Here is an 18,595-nt window from a genome sequence, read left to right on the forward strand (position 1 = left end):
AGAAATTTTGCCAAAACGTTCGCGAGCCAGGATTTGGAATCTATGCGATCATACACAGCTCCCTTTTTTATTTCACCATCTGAAATTGCTCTAAAACAACGAAATGAATTAGGAAATCACAGTTTTGGGTCAACTCATAAACTATGCATTTTATTTGGTCAATTTGGATTTGGTGGCCCACGATTCCCCACCATTTTTCAAAATCCAAAAAATATTGCTTTTTTTCAAACAGCCAAAACTTGGGGAATTTAACTTATTAAAAATTATAAAAAATACCTTATGATACCTTGAAAATGTGGAAAACCATACAATTTTTTATTTTCATTTTATCTTTTATAATAAAGAAGTTATGGAACAACGAAAAAAAGTGGCCCATGATTCCCCACTCTCCCATACTATAAATTCTACGAAGCAGTTTCTGAATTAAAGGCTGGAAATGTTCACTTATAAATAAACTACTTGATTTTCAAAAAAACAATCATTAAAAAGTTTTTGTTGGAACAACTTTTTTCCCTAATTATGCGCTTTTTTATAAATTATGCGGGAGTTGCAATGTATGAACGACTATGTAGGCTTTATTATTACCCGGTTTAGAAAGAAATTTCCTCAAATTCTGAGATGGCTTTTTTTTTGGGAAATTGAGTTTTAGTTTTTTAAATGCATCTTTCTCAGTGTAGGATTTAAAAAAATCAATATTTTTTTCCTAAAAATTCAATTATTTTTCCAAAACTCTCTCATGAACCATATTTGTGTAGGAATTGTAATTTTTGAGCTAAAAATGTTTAGAAAATTTTTGCCTGAAAAATTAGGCTATTTTCAAATGTTAGTCTTAATAAGTTTTGGGAAAACTAAGTATGGAAAGTTGCATTACTGGGTAAAGTCTTTATGTCCACTAAATTTCATTGAATTCTGAGAGGATCATGCTAACTTCGTATCGATTTGGCGTGAAATTTGTCTAAACCATAATGAGAAAGACACACTTGTTTAAAAAAAAACGCATTTTGATGTGAGAATGAAGCCGATGATTTGTTAACACATTGCACCATACCTTAAATGTTATCAATTTAATCATTAAACTGTATTCTACAATATTAATCATAACACTTTCGATAACTTATTAAAGATATTTTATTTGAGAATTTTTTCGCGGTCCTCAATGTGTTAAGATACACGGAACCAATTTACTGTTGGTTGGCATTTTCAAAATTATACAAATTGATTTCAACCCAGCACATAAAAATAGCCGCATTTCGAGACTTAGATTCTGCTAAATTCATTCATTTCGAACTATAAAAATTAATCGCAACGAGTTGATAGCATTCTCTCTATTTATTCACAATTTTTGCTTGTTAATTATCAATGAACTACAAAGTGGTGCGTGCTCACAATACCGCAACCTCGCCGTTTCAGTTCATCAACAATGATGGATGACTGACATCCATGCCAGTTCATGACACCGGCGGCTGCACTTTTCCGTTTGTGCAGGCAGCATTCTCTAATTACGAAATTAATTCAATCCGCCCTAGCGCAATTGCATTGAGGATCTTCGAGGCCAATGAATGAAATCTCTGAAGCATAATTGAATTCGGTTGTTGTTTTCCGAATGACAGCTCGCTCGCTACCAAAGTCAAAGCGTGATGTCTCCCCACTCGCTGCCAGTTACCTATATAGAATCGCGGGGTAATGAATCGACGCGAAGTCACCGGTTTACCTTCTGAACTCTGGTATCATTGTGGCCGGTCGTCGTTGTCGGATAGATCCTCGACAGACAGTTTTGGGTTCAACCCGCTCCCTATGTGGTTTAATGCGCTAGTGACACCAACTAATGCGTTAATTAAGACATGCAGAATGCTCAGATTCAATTAAGCGGGATCAGTTTATCGTTTCAGAGTTGAAGTATGGTACTTTGTCGGCTGAATTGGTTTATTCATCGGTACGCGCTGAGGAAGAAACGAACGAGCTCAAGATTATTTTCAATTCATTGAAAACTGAATTAACACATGTTGTCTCGATTCAGAAAACCTTTTGCGAAGTATATGGTCAATTCAATACAGATATCTTTATGCCTATACGTTGAAAATCGTTCGATATTAATAGCTTAATAGTGACACCGGTGAAAATAACATAATTCAACTGTTCAGAGCCCATTCGAGACATACCATCTGTCACCGTAAATGGTGCATTGCAATCAATTCTCGGGTGGGTACCTTCTCTCCGAGATTAACTACCAAGACGAACTCGCCCAATGTATCAGTCCCTAAGTAAGTGCCTCCGAATAGTTTCAGCATATCGCATATGTAAATAATAATCGATTGCGACAAGATCCTCTCCCCGGCAAAGTCGGCATTGATCTGCCAGGAATCTGGAATGTTCCATTTACTCGCTTAAGTAGTCTCGGCACCGGCTTTCGAGGATGCCATCGCTTATAGTTGTCGTGATTGAACAGGTCGGCGACAATCAGTAGATACATCTCACGGCACACCGAGGATTTTCGCACGGTTCAAAGACCGCCATACGAACCAAAGTGCCTCCTACTTATGGGAGAAGAAACTTCAAGGAACCTCCCGGCCGCTCCTTTGCATATGCGAGGCCATTATGCTGCGCAACTCTGCCCAGGGAACAACAAAACAGCCGTACTAATTAAGTCGTCCGAAATAGAATTTAATCTCTGATTGTAATGTGACTTTCTGGCGCGCTTTAACATAATCATTTGCATTTTACATACCACTTATGCGGATTATCTGCGGGACCTTAGTTGTGCTGCCAGAAATATCTTGTTTGTCGCGTTTTTTTTTGGTTGTTGTTCCGAATCACTTGTGACAGATAATCGTTAGCATGGGCCTTGCTTTTTGAAGTCGCATGGTGTTGAGAAAAATTGAACTTGACAGCGAACGACGTACATAGACTAACGCTGCAAACAAACAAAGGAAAGAAAGTCTTGGCATCTTTCGCTTCGGAAATCCAATTCTCTAGCGAGTACAGTTCTGTTTATTTATCTATGGGAAATCTATAATGTTTTCAAGAGTTTTCAATAATTTGCTTTTGTTTTTATTTACCCAACGCAAAATAAACACACCATGCGATGAGACGATGCGTTCACTAATTACGTAAGCACGATTTTGGAATTTTCAGAATTCCCCTTGTAAAAAAATAGGATTTTCTTCAACTACTTTTTCCATTCTTTGTGAGTTTTTTTCCTTCTTCAAATTAGACTTGAATGTAATAAATTATAACATCCATCTAGACTTTATTCGAATTTGAGGCAATAAACTTTAAGCCCTAAATAGAGTAGATACTGTAGATTTCAACAGGAGCTAGTTTTCTTCAGATTATCAATAAGGGCTGTCCCTACGGTAGATGCAAAACCCGGTTTTCGACCACGCTAAAACATTTCGGCTGGCACCGGTGGCGTAAATTGCTGTTTTAGCACAGTTATCGATTTCAAAATTCCCAACAGTTATACGCCTTTGTTCCAAATTTATGCAAATTTGGAACAGGATTTCAAAATATACGACAGACCGATTTAGTTCACGGTGAGAAAATTTTAGCGAACAATGATTTCTTTCACACATGTTTGGGTAACATTGGGTGTGATAGTTTCTATAATAGTTTCTTTTTGAGATATTATTTGAATGTTTTTTTTTTCGCTTCATCCACCCTATACGTAACATAAATTGAGAATAGATGTTAATTAAAACCATATCAAGTATAAATAATAGATGTCACATTATTCTCGATTTAATATAATTAAATGAAAAGCTTTTCATTTGGGCTCGACAAATTAGTGAATTCAGTCAGCGTTCTAAAATTAGAAAAAAATAAACGAAAAGAAAATTTTAATACTTTTTCGATGATATAAAATAAATGTTTATTGTTTGTTCTATAATTTTTGTTTTATTTGATATATTGAGAGATTTTTAGTTTCGTATGGATTGCTCGGAGTTTTCGTCAATATCAGCATATTTTTCTGTAAATTTACAAATAGTGTCAACAATAACTAGAAAAAAAATTGCTTTTTCATTTCATTTTAACAAAACCTTATTCCATTTATTCAAAGCAATTTGATTGAATTAATTGAAGAATTATTTCAATTGACATTTTTTCCTCGTTGTGTAGTCATTTTTGCTTCTAAATTAATGAAATCCTGGTAGAATAGTTAAAATCATTGTTCTGTCAAAAAGAATATCCGTAGAATTAATTTTAAGACAATTAACCGTGAAACTCAAAACTTATGCAATTTTTATAATAAAATGGGTTTTTTCTTCTCAATTATTGAGTGTCTGCAATGAAAGTGTGATTAAAGTGAAAAATAAAAAATTTTATGAAGGTGAAAATTGAGAAACAATGTGCGTACATTTCAGATCAAGATGATTTAAAGGTCATAAAAGCTTATTTGGTGGTGCTAAAAAATTATAATATTTTCGTCACTTGAGAACCTAGCTGGTTAGATATTATTTAATATTTCTGTAAAGATGAAAAGATAAACCCTTTTTGTGAAAAATTGATATTATAGGTAGTACGAAACAAATTCTCATAAAAATTTGTTTAAGAAAATACGTACTTTAGTAGAAAAAAGGAGTGCTTATTATGCCATGGGTGATTGTTACGACCTTATCTCCCCTATAGTAAATCATTTATTCTCGCCTGAGCTTTCATTACGTCGCGTCGTATGAATCATCTTAAGAATTAACAGAAAAATGCAGCAAAAGTTATCGAAACAACTTTAAAATTTGTATTTCACTTAGGAATATTTTGTCCAGGTTACAAATATTCTAAATATAAAGAAGTTGCGACTATTTAGTTTATGTCAGTTTTTGTATCTTTTCGTAATAAAAGTGTTTGTTTACACCTTGTTTTATACGACGCAATAGAAGCTCACGCGAGAATTTAAAGTTAGCATTCTAAATCTCCTGTTAAATTCAATGCCATTGACCAAATAAGTATAATTGTGAATCATGAAATAATTCGCTTTATTGGAATAAAAGTAAGATAAAAAGAATCCATAAGGTTATGGATTAAGTTTTTTTTGGGTAATTGAATTCATATTTTTGCTAAAATGTTATGAAATATCAACGAAAACTAGCGCTGTTAATTTAGCTAATAATCTGTTTTTCGACTTTCTGTGTAGGTACATATGTTTATATTGTTTCTATGATGTAAAAACGCCGTGAAGTAGAAAATTTATTCCAAATATGCTAATATTAATATTCATTTGCAAACAAAAAAGGTGAAATGTTCTTGTCGAAAACTAAAACATTTAGTGTCGAGAATTAAAATTGAATGCCGAAAACTAGACCATCGAGAACTTTGTTTTGAGACTTTTTATCATTAAAAAGGGTAGAGAATGAAGAAAAAAGTCTGATTCGTAGAACCAGTCATATTTGAGATGAAAAACATTGGTCAATTTAATTTTTTTTGGTTGTTCTGACAAAACAAGCAAAATGGTCGATTTTATCCTAGTTTATAATACATTTTCATTTCAAACTCAATATAGAATTCCAAAAGTGAAATTTACGACATTTAATGTGGTTAGTGTTAAAATTCTTACGGAAATTTTTAGCGGAATCAACGAAAAAAATATTATGAGATAAAAAACCTGATTTAATAAGCTTGATAAAAGTTTGTAGCCTTTTTACAGCCTGTAAATTATTACAAACTTCACCCATAGAAGAGGTTGCAAAAATCCAATGCCTATTTAGCAAATCTCTGTGCCGATAATGCGCTGAAATGTGCACTGTGCCGAAGACGGTATGTTTGAAAAACCGTAACTGGCATAAGGACTCGGCTCCCAACCAAAATGATGACCACTACATTCAAGCGAAACAAGAAAAACATTTTATGGGATTTCCTTCCTATTGGATAATTCATCCCAGAAACGAGAAAATAAAAATTAAAACCACAGAACTGTAGTGAGAATCGAACTCACATCACCAATTGTATCGTCATGCCAGTCCGACATTCTAACCAGTGTACTATTCGAGCTTCATGCAGGATGAGGTATATTTGTCATAGGTTTTCTGTTACCGATCAATCACAAAAAAAACGTACAACGGCGGCTTCCCGGCGTTTGGCCTCCTTTCAATGCATTCCTTTGTCTTAAGATGGAAACGGGAAAGGGAACGGGAGTGAAGGAACGGGAAACCCATTGAATGAGAACTGTGCTTTGCTTACTGCCTGCTATTACATACACACGCTACATATACACAGCTGCTGAAGCCGGGCAGCTTGGCCGGTGTTGTTTGCCGGTGAATTGAAGGAATGTTTTTGTTGTTGCTTTTACTACATACACACGCACAGCTTAGCCGTGTTTGCCGGTCGATTGAATTAGAAGGATGTTTTTGTTGTTGCTTTTGCTACATTCACACGCACAGTGCTCGGTTCGCTGCACCCATAGAAGAGGTTGCAAAAATCCAATGCCTATTTAGCAAATCTCTGTGCCGATAATGCGCTGAAATGTGCACTGTGCCGAAGATGATATGTTTGAAAAACCGTAACTGGCATAAGGACTCGGCTCTCAACTAAAATTATGCATGACCACTACATTGAAGCGAAACAAGAAAAACATTTTATGGGATTTCCTTCCTATTGGATAATTCATCCCAGAAACAAGAAAATAAAAATATAAAATACAGCGCCCGTAGGGAGAGTCGAACTCATATCACCAACCCGATCGTCTTGCTAGTCCGACATCCTTACCAGTGTACTATTTGAGCTTCATGCAGGACGAGGGATATTTGTCATAGGCTTTCTGCCGCCGAACAATCACAAAAAAACGCACGACGGTGGCTTCCCGGCGTTTGGCCGCCTTTCAAGGTAGTCCTTTGTCTTGCGATGGTAACGGGAAAGGGAACGGGAGTGAAGGCAAAGGGAAACCCATTGAATGAGAACTGCATGTGCTTTGCTTACTGCCTGCTATTACATACACACGCTACATATACACAGCTGCTAAAGCCGGGCAGCTTTGCCGGTGAATTGACGGAATGTTTTTGTTGTTGCTTTTGCTACATACACACGCACAGCTTAGCCGTGGTTGTTTGCCGGTTGATTGAATTGAAGCAATGTTTTTTTTGTTGCTTTTACTGCATACACACGCACAGCTTGGCCGTGGTTGTTTGCCGGTGGATTGAAGGGATTGAATTAGAAGGATGTTTTTGTTGTTGCTTTTGCTACATTCTCACGCACAGTGCTCGGTTCGCTGGCTGCCTGGTGTTGGCCGGTATTTATTTCCATCCTTCTTCGGCTTGTGATGCGATGGGGAAGGACGCGAAAACGTTTTTATTTTGTTTCATTCAGACATACGCAATTCGGTTGCGCTGGGAGGTTAATGCCGGTGGGCGCAAATCGAATCAGTGCCGGTCGCGTTATCTTCTTGTACCAATGATGCTATGAAATTGACTACACGCCATTGGCACAGAGGCTGAGTTTTGGGTGTTGAAGACACAAAATAATAAACAAATGATACGATTCTGAATTCTGAATCATTAAAATATGATGAAATAATTACGAACGCAGTAAATCTATAGTTAATTCTTAATTTTTAGACAATTTGATGGTTTACGAATGACTGGATCCTGGAAAATTGTATATGATCTTGTTTGAATTACAGCATATCGTCACTTAAAAATATAAGAAACATAAAAAAATAGAATTATGCTCTGGATAACCTCTGTAGCGAAGAAAACGAGGATAAATATTGAAAAAAATAATACGGTAAAATAACAATCGTAAATCGTAGTGTCCAATAATAGGTCGAAGAAACTTTTTTGAAAATTTTTGTACAATTTGTAAATTTTGATAATTTATGTCCATATTTTCAATTATGTCATTTTCCATTGTTGTTAATATTTTAAATTTTATGAATTTTTTTTATTTTTTATTTTATGTCAATTTTGATAAAAAGGACAATTTTGTTCATTTTTTCAATTTTTTTCTATTGAATTACTTTTGAAAAATAAAGAAAATTTTGTTAGAACTGATAAATTTGAAAACATTTAAAATAATAAGAACATTTACATAAGTAGCAAAAATTAACAAAATTTGAAAAATATTAAAAAAAAAGAAAAATGAACCAAATTGATGAAAATTACAAACTTGACAAAATTGGCATGAGGACAAATAGAAAGACATTTTACGAAATCAACCAAATTGACGAGATAAATCAATTTAATAAAGTTGATAAAAATTGTGAAAGTATGAAAAATAACAAAATATACATAATTGACAAAATAAAAAAAAAAACTAACAATTAACAAAATTGACGAATAAACAAAATTGACAAAACTGACGAAACTAAAAAAATTGACAAAATTGACAGAACTAACAAAAATCAAAAAATTGTCAGAACTAACAAAATTGACTAAGTTGACAAAATTGTCGAAATTGACAAAATTGGCAAAATCGACAAAATTGATAAAATTGACAAAATTGACAAAATTGACAAAATTGACAAAATTGACAAAATTGACAAAATTGACAAAATTGACAAAATTGACAAAATTGACAAAATTGACAAAATTGACAAAATTGACAAAATTGACAAATATTGGCAAAATTGACAAATATTGGCAAAATTGACAAATATTGGCAAAATTGACAAAACTGACAAAATTGAAAAAACTGACAAAATTGAAAAAATTGAAAAAAATGAAAAAATTGAAAAAATTGAAAAAATTGACAAAATTGACAAAATTGACAAAATTGACAAAATTAACAAAATTAACAAAATTGACAAAATTGACAAAATTGACAAAATTGACAAAATTGACAAAATTGACAAAATTGACAAAATTGACAAAATTGACAAAATTGACAAAATTGACAAAATTGACAAAATTGACAAAATTGACAAAATTGACAAAATTGACAAAATTGACAAAATTGACAAAATTGACAAATTGACAAAATTGACAAAATTGACAAAATTGACAAAATTGACAAAATTGACAAAATTGACAAAATTGGCAAAATTGGCAAAATTGACAAAATAGACAAAATTGACGAAATTGACAAAATTGACAAAATAGACAAAATTGACAAAATTGACAAAATTGACAAAATTGACAAAATTGACAAAATTGACAAAATTGACAAAATTGACAAAATTGACAAAGTTGACAAAATTGACAAAATTGACAAAATTGACAAAATTGACAAAATTGACAAAATTGACAAAATTGACAAAATTGACAAAATTGACAAAATAGACAAAATTGACAAAATTGACAAAATTGACAAAATTGACAAAATTGACAAAATTGACAAAATTGACAAAATTGACAAAATTGACAAAATTGACAAAATTGACAAAATTGACAAAATTGACAAAATTGACAAAATTGACAAAACTGACAAAATTGACAAAATTGACAAAATTGACAAAATTGACAAAATTGACAAAATTGACAAAATTGACAAAACTGACAAAATTGACAAAATTGACAAAATTGACAAAATTGACAAAATTGACAAAATTGACAAAATTGACAAAATTGACAAAATTGACAAAATTGACAAAATTGACAAAATTGACAAAATTGACAAAATTGACAAAATTGACAAAATTGACAAAATTGATAAAATTGACAAAATTGACAAAATTGACAAAATTGACAAAATTGACAAAAGTGACAAAAGTGACAAAAGTGACAAAAGTGATAAAATTGACAAAATTGACAAAATTGACAAATTGACAAAATTGACAAAATTGACAAAATTGAGAAAATTCACAAAATTCACAAAATTGACAAAATTGACAAAATTGATTAAATTGATAAAATTGCCAAAATTGACAAAATTGACAAAATTGACAAAATTGACAAAATCGACAAAATTGACAAAATTGACAAAATTGACAAAAGTGACAAAAGTGACAAAATTGACAAAATTGACAAAATTGACAAAATTGACAAAATTGACAAAATTGACAAAATTGACAAAATTGACAAAATTGACAAAATTGACAAAATTGACAAAATTGACAAAATTGACAAAATTGACAAAATTGACAAAATTGACAAAATTGACAAAATTGACAAAATTGACAAAATTGACAAAATTGACAAAATTGACAAAATTGACAAAATTGACAAAATTGACAAAATTGACAAAATTTACAAAATTGACAAAATTGACAAAATTGACAAAATTGACAAAATTGACAAAATTGACAAAATTGACAAAATTGACAAAATTGACAAAATTGACAAAATTGATACAATTGACAAAATTGACAAAATTGACAAAATTGACAAAATTGACAAAATTGACAAAATTGACAAAATTGACAAAATTGACAAAATTGACAAAATTGACAAAATTGACAAAATTGACAAAATTGACAAAATTGACAAAATTGCAAAATTGACAAAATTGACAAAATTGACAAAATTGACAAAATTGACAAAATTGACAAAATTGACAAAATTGACAAAATTGACAAAACTGACAAAATTGACAAAATTGACAAAATTGACAAAATTGACAAAATTGACAAAATTGACAAAATTGACAAAATTGACAAAATTGACAAAATTGACAAAATTGACAAAATTGACAAAATTGACAAAATTGACAAAATTGACAAAATTTACAAAATTGACAAAATTGACAAAATTGACAAAATTGACAAAATTGACAAAATTGACAAAATTGACAAAATTGACAAAATTGACAAAATTGACAAAATTGACAAAATTGACAAAATTGACAAAATTGACAAAATTGACAAAATTGACAAAATTGACAAAATTGACAAAACTGACAAAATTGACAAAATTGACAAAATTGACAAAATTGACAAAATTGACAAAATTGACAAAATTGACAAAATTGACAAAATTGACAAAATTGACAAAATTGACAAAATTGACAAAATTGACAAAATTGACAAAATTGACAAAATTGACAAAATTGACAAAATTGACAAAATTGACATAATTGACATAATTGACAAAATTTCTGTCATTTCTGTCATTTCTGTCATTTCTGTCATTTCTGTCATTTCTGTCATTTCTTTCATTTCTGTCATTTCTGTCATTTCTGTAATTTCTGTAATTTCTGTCATTTCAGTCATTTCTGTTATTTCTGTCATTTCTGTCATTTCTATCATTTCTGTCATTTCTGTCATTTCTGTCATTTCTGTCATTTCTGTCATTTTTGTTATTACTGTCAAAGTTTTCCCAATTTTAAATTTCCTCAATTCAGCTGTTTTAAAATAGAGTAAGTTCAGGAGAAATTTTGTCCGGGTTGCTTATTCCGTTAATTCTATAATCGAGAGTGAAAAAATAACTTTACATTGCATTTTGATGTCTTGAGTAATGTATATTAAATGCATCTACTACCACTTTTTGCATGCTCTTGTTCCCAATGAGAACACCATTCCATCGCTGCCTGTTAATTTGTCTATTCGGCTGTGCTCTTACGAACAAGCAAGGATTGTATCAGTATTCGAATTAAATAAGCTATTTAAATTTGAGGTTATGCTTACAGAAATAGCTTAAGTCTTAAGTCTTTTCACCTGTTAAAATTTCGATTTTTTTAGTCAAGCTGCTTGTTAGGATCCCACCGGTAGTGCATCAAACAACATCAACGTGCAAACTTTAGACACGAATTGTTTTTCAAACTTCACCATGCAAGACAGTTCGTGTAATTATTTGACCCGTGAGGTTAATGATTAAAATAAATATTGAAAAAAAAAAAAATGAAGAAGCCTGCATCGTTCTCCTGGTGTGGGGGAGAAAAGTCGTTCGTTGCAACATGGCCGCAGCCTTTTTCCTTCTCTTGTTTCACCGAAAATTGATTAACAAGCAAGTCTATTCCAACTAAACAGCAACAACGACGGTGAACCCCAAACATTAGCGCCACGTTTTGAATGATCCCACACCACGAGAGACAAGTCGATCCTAACAACGAAGTCAAACTTTGTTCAAACATCGACTTTACAGCCCTTTTATTTTGCCCTGCACCCTCCTTGGGACCTCTTTCGTGGGAGTCAAAGAGTTCATTTCTCCCCTACCCTTGCCACGTTTCAAGATGGCGCACCATGCCTATCTTTTTAGGCTTAAACGATTCCAGCGAGGCGTTGAAAAGTGTTTAGTGGGTTTTGATTTTGGACCGACCGATCGAAGAACACGCGCTCTCTGTTAGACAAGCAAAACTCCGAGGCCGACCGAATTGGACGAGAAAGAGCCACGAACGCGAAAATCGTGTGAACATATTTATTTTGCACACTTTCCTTTTCACCGGGGTACTGTGGAGGACTTTTGGACAAACCTTTGGCCAAGAAAGCTGGTGGGTGGCTGCTCGCGGGGGGATTAGGCTGAGGTCAAAGCAGTGCCGAGCCAAGCGGTAATAATCCTTTTTCAAAGATTCCCATTTCGCCCAATGATTTCCTTAGTGATTCCCAATCGTGATCATCACATTAATATCGCTATGCAACACCTAAGACATTAACCAACTTCATTTTTTACTTGTTTTGAAAAAGGGTATCCGCGCCTATGGCACATGATAACTGATTATATTTCCGGATGAGTTTTTTAGGGCTGCTTCGAAAATTTATATTGAAATATGATGTTTTAAAGTTGGCATAAAAAGATACTTACAGTTTTATGCCAACTTGAAAACATCAGATTTCAAAAGAAAGTTTCCGAAGCGGTGTGTATGTAAATAAAAAAGCTATTACTGAATTGTTGATCAATACTATTTGAACTCACATCATCTAGTGTGTCTAAATTAAATACTAAAAGAAAAAAGATGCTCACTGATTTTTTCCCCCTAGGAGTCGAATGAAGATTTTTGAAACCACTACACAGTTCAGAAAATGGAGATATGGCTGTTTTCAAACCGCAATTCCCCCTTGTTTTTCAAATTTTTCAGAAAAAGCATGTTCGGAATAAAGGCTGTTGTTGTTCTACGTGATCTATGTTTTGTGATTTTCCGAGGACTCAAATAAAGGCTGTTGAAGCAACTGCACGTTTCGAAAAATGAAATATGGACTGATCCAAAGTAATCGAAAGATTCTTTTTAATTCAACCACGGTATAAGAAAAAATCATATACCAGTATTTCGATAGCAACTTACTATTTTCTTCAGTGAGCGTTTCCGATGAAGAAGATAGTAAGTTACTATTGAAATACCGGTATCTGAACTTATCTCATGAAACCCTCCCCCATGATGATAAAAAAAGTAATAAAAAATGTTGTACTCTAAACTAAAAATGTTAAATTCTGAATTAAAGTGAACCAAAAGTAAAATCTTGACTCAGAACTAAACCCAAAACTTCAAAATCATATTGTTGATAGATATTTAAAGACTGCAGTCGAAAAACGCTATCAAAAATTATTCACAAAAGAATTTGGTGCATGAATTTTGGGTAGAGCCTTTAGTCCTGAGTATCAAATTTTCAATAAAATTAGACTCACTGAGGTTATCTAATTTCCCGAATTTTGCCAAAATGTTTTCATTTTATTTGGAAAATCTTAGAAAAATTTATAAATAACAATTACGTATTATGCGTCCAAAACAATTTTTAAGCCAAGTTTATCCAATTAATCTGGCTGCCATCAGCCATGATGGAATGGATGAAAAAAACAACAACTTATTTTTTTTTTCCCCTTGATTTTTGTTGAAGAATTCCCAAATTTTCCTGAATATTGCCCAGATTTTTGTTTATCAGTTTTGAAATCGGTTCCAAATTTGTTCTATTAAAATCAAAATTTGTCTGTGACCAGATTATGGAATCTGTATCCTATTTATTACTCGCCATTTTCAGTTCGGTTCATCATTCAACAGTAAAAGAAAATATTTTAAATAACAAAGCGTTTTTAAGTTTTGGATTAGAAAGTTTAACTTTTAATTCTTATGCAGATTAAACACTTGAAAAAGTTTCATAGTGGTGATCACAGATGCCATTCTCTACCGAGAAAGACGGAGAACGGAGAATAAATCACCCCCGTGCGATAGCTGCAAATCACCCGGGTGAGATTTTTTGTTCCTCTCCACACATTATTCGCACCCCGGTTTCGTAAGCCGCACACACCTAATTTCAATAGCTCCGGCGTGCGACAATATGTCACCGTAGAGCACCCCGGTGAAAACAAAGAACCGACTAGTTCAAGCCACGAAAAAGCAAAGACAAAAACAAACACGATGGTGTGCATAACAATAGCATCAACAAACGACGAATGTTTCGGGCGAGTGGTTCAGCTTTGTATGTGTTGGTTAACGCAACAAGCCAAGCCAGCTGCCGTCGGTGTCGCTCTCCGTGGTGAACAAATTTTGTCACTGTAGTGTATGATCGCTTTGTCGTGTTGCTTTACAGATTCGGCTAAAAATCTCTGCGGTGCGTTTCAGAGAATCTCTACCGAGAATCGAAAACCGAGCACGTCGGTGATTCTCGCTGGAGAAATGGCAAGCCTGGTGGTGATCCAGATTTGAAATATCAGAGTTTCATCATTCGTTTATTTTCATTCCGATTCACTAGATCAGTGGTTTTCAAACTTTTTTCCTCCACCGCCCCCTTTCGCTTCATTTTTGAGCTCAACGCCCCCCTGAGCGACTTTTTGAAAAATCTTTGGAAAGAGTTGTAATCTAGAAATCTTGAAATACTTGGCTTGAACGGACTATTTTTATTATACGACTTGCTTTATTGAATGACAGTTAGCTACCCTTATTTACATCGATCGCTTCATTTTTAATAAAAGTTCTCAAAACTACCACAGAAAAAAAGCTAATTGGCGTCGTTGCAAAACCATAAGCTTTTGATATTTTACTGTAGTATAATTTGAAACGAAAAATGTAGCACATTCAAAAACTGTTATAATTGACATGAGAAGACCGAAAAGCCAACGCATATCCATCAATTGTAGCAAGACAAAACACAAAATAAAATTGACCACCAAGACTGAAATAATTTTTATTAATTTCTTCAGGACAAATACTTAAATTGGAAAACAAAAAAAAAGTAATAACAAATCACCTATCAATATTTTCGGTACACAGAATTCTTTACTTATTAAGTTTGCCTTTCATTTTTCACAAAATATTTACTTATAATTCGGTGAAATCGCATAATAAGTATTTTAAATAGTATAATTTCTTGATAAAATACATTTTAACTTTTGTTTACGGCAATTGTGGACTAAATCTAAATACCATTTTTTAACGAGTCTGGTTCCAAATCTTTATTCCGAAAATTTAGTGAAAATCGAATAGCTTTTGATGTTTGATCATGAAAAACTGACGTATTTCATTTCTTTATCGATTGAATTAAAGATCAGCAAATCAGAACTAAAAATAAAAGATCCCTTTAACTGTTAGCAGCGTCTTTTATTCCACAAATCTATCTGCGACGCCTTTTTTCATAGACTCTGTTCGAAAGATTTTTTGGTCAATTTTTCAAGAGAATACATTTTAAAAAATATCAGGCATTATATAAACTTTAGAATTTATCAAATTCATATGACCTAGAACACATTGCCATCCAAAATTTATGCTTCTTAGTTCAACCCAAAAAAACTTACAAAACCAGATCAATATACAGATCGTATACAAAATCTTTCACATTCAAAAAATATTCTATCTGTGATTGTGACTTACGGAGACAAAAACTTGCTTAACAACTCTGTGAGTTTACAGATATTTGTCCTCAACCTGGCTATGATTTGGTTTTCGGAGTTCTTCAAAGTCGTTTCATTGTTGGGCATTGAACATTTGAACGTACTAGTTGTCATTTCAATTCAAAGGTGTTCCGTAATTTGTGAAAATGTGAATTTAAAAAGGACCCCACCGCCCCCCTGAGCCCTTCCAACGCCCCCCAAATTTCAAAGTTAAGCCCACCGCCCCCCTAGAAGCTCAAAACGCCCCCAAGGGGGCGGTAGGGACCACTTTGAAAACCACTGCACTAGATGAATTACGAATAAATAATTGAAGAAAGAAATCATATAGAAAATCAAATATTTAATATTAAAATAAGAGATTTCCGGTTGAGGATTCTGTTATAAAATGCCCTTTATGGTTCATAACTATTGGGAAATTTTGTTTGGAATATAGATTCCAAAATCGATTTCAAATTAGGAATTCAGAATTTTCAATCAATTTTGGAATTAAAATTCAAAACTGCCCAAACAAAACAGGTGAAAACCACTATTATGAAAACTAATCTGAACTCATTTTAAAGATAAAAATTTAAACTTAAATTCTTTTCAGAGGATTTTATAATGAAATAAATTTTTAAATGATATAATTGATTGTTGATAAAAAAAACTTGTACTTAATCTTCAGGTTCAGGAAAATTCAGCTGGATATATATTTTATTAATTTGTTGTTTTACATTATCTGTATTGTAGATACTTAAAAAAGGTTTTTTTTATCTTTCTTTATGTACGCATTTTTCATGAAAAAATATCATAGAAAAATGTTTGTCGCCAAATCCTCCCTATGAGGCAGTTCTTCCTACGGCTTTGGCTTATTGACGTTCCTCTGGCCGCAAATGCTGATCGATTTTAATGATATAAGATGCATTGTGTGGGTTATTTGTTTAAGTTTTTCAATATTAAGTAAAAGCACCTTTAATTTCTGACTGCTTTGTTGTATTTCGCTGACAAGTGTAAAGAAGACATCTATACACCAATGCATAAATATGTGGGGGTCCAATGAAAAGTATGACCACTTAATCGGTAGAAAAAAAAATCTCAAAAAAGAAAGTGGTCACTGGTTATTTTGCGTTACAAAAACTCTACTACATATGAGCCCGCGCATGCCATCGAAGTTATTTTCCACATTTGTTTTGCATAATTCAGTGGGGGAGTGCTTCATAACTTATTTATTATAAAAGTTAAAAAGGAAAAAGAAATAATTGGTAGGGGTTTATACATTTTTAAGGTATCATTAGGGAATTTTTAGTTTTTTTGCCGCATTGGAAAAAATAGACAAAATATTTTTCATAACTCTTCAGTTGGCATAAGCAAACTTTACAGATAGGAAAAACGTATTTGAAGTTCTGAATGTGTATAAGAACGCTAAAATATAGGTGGCCCAAGATACCCCACAAAATGTGGCCCACGATTCCCTACTAGCTATGATTTGCAAATTGGTTGCGTTTGTGTGACTCATTGATGTTCAATTAGAAATTCCTTTTAAACGTGATAGATCATGACAAAACTACGATCATAAGCGTATGAGCTTTTTTTTGTTATGAACTTTAGGCTCCCCATCGATGCAAATAGAGAGCTCTCATTACTAACACTATTCCAACAATAAAAACTACTGAAAGAAAAAATTAGTTTGATTGGCATAAAATGCTTCATTTGCGTTTTTGCATATCTTTTTGACATTGGTCACAATAATTGAAGTGACTTAAATGTCTGAAAAAATCTTATAACATATTATAACATCTTATAACATATATCTTATTTCAAAACATTGTCTCTATTTGTGGTCTAATCACTTTACTACTTTTTCCGTTGACTTAACTAGAAAAAAGTAAGTTTTTTTAGAAATACCCAAATTTACCAAAGTGTCTCTGCGACGTATTAGAAAGCACTGGCATTTAATGGATCAATGGAAGAATCTATTTTCTTAAGAGATGTCCCCACTTGGGTGTAGAGCTGTCAAACCACGTGATCAGAAAAAAGGCTCTTGTAACATTTCATAACGTAACATTTATATTTTCTAGTATATTTTGTCTACCATCTTCAGTTTTGGTGCTATGGATCGTGGAAATTTTAATATGAACCTATTTTTACTGAAATCAGTCAATAATTGAAGATAAACTACATGAATACAATTTTAACTAGCCTTTTTTAATGAAAGATCCAGATTTTGCCTCGATATTCTAGTTTCAGAGATGTAGTGTAATTTTTAGAAAACTTAATTGGAAAGAATATAACGATTTTTGACATCGCTATAAGGGCATTTTGAGGTTTTAAATTTTAAAGATTTGAATTTATTTAACAACTTTGTTGAATATTGCAAAACGTTTTGTTTCCAAAACTGTGTAAGTTACATTTTGGTTTTCGGTGTGTTAAATTCCTGGATATTCGAAGAAATAGAAAAAATTCAAAAATTTAACTAATATAACTTTTTCTTGAATGTCAGAATTACTCTTAGTCATTGAAAAAGTTGATCATTGATTCAATCTTTATTATAAATATTTTTGAAATATTTTACAGTTTTTTTTTATAAAACGTGCACAAATTTACTAAATTGATATTTACATATTCCCATAAATGTTAGCTTTTAATCTCAGAATCGAGAAATTAAAAGCAAATTTGGCATCAGCACTCCCGAATCAGTCCAAATGACCTCTTTTTTTTGTCTTGCGCTATCAGTAATGGATATTTCGTTTAATGATTTTTAATTTTTTTTTTTGAAAATTGTTCTCAAATGTTGGGAATAATGTATCCTTCAAGAAATTAAAAACAATTTTTGGCTTTATTTATACACTCTCTATTGCAAATTTGGTTACTACTTGAAACGAAGTTGAATTTTTTTTTTCATTCGTTTCATATTTGATAAAGATAGAATGAGAGTTTTAAATTCAAGCGCAAATCAATGCAGGTGGAGTTCCAAAATCTCCAGAGTTCAGAATCATTCTTTT

The sequence above is a fragment of the Uranotaenia lowii genome, chromosome 2 (assembly GCF_029784155.1).
Source record: "Uranotaenia lowii strain MFRU-FL chromosome 2, ASM2978415v1, whole genome shotgun sequence".
NCBI lineage: Eukaryota > Metazoa > Arthropoda > Insecta > Diptera > Culicidae > Uranotaenia > Uranotaenia lowii.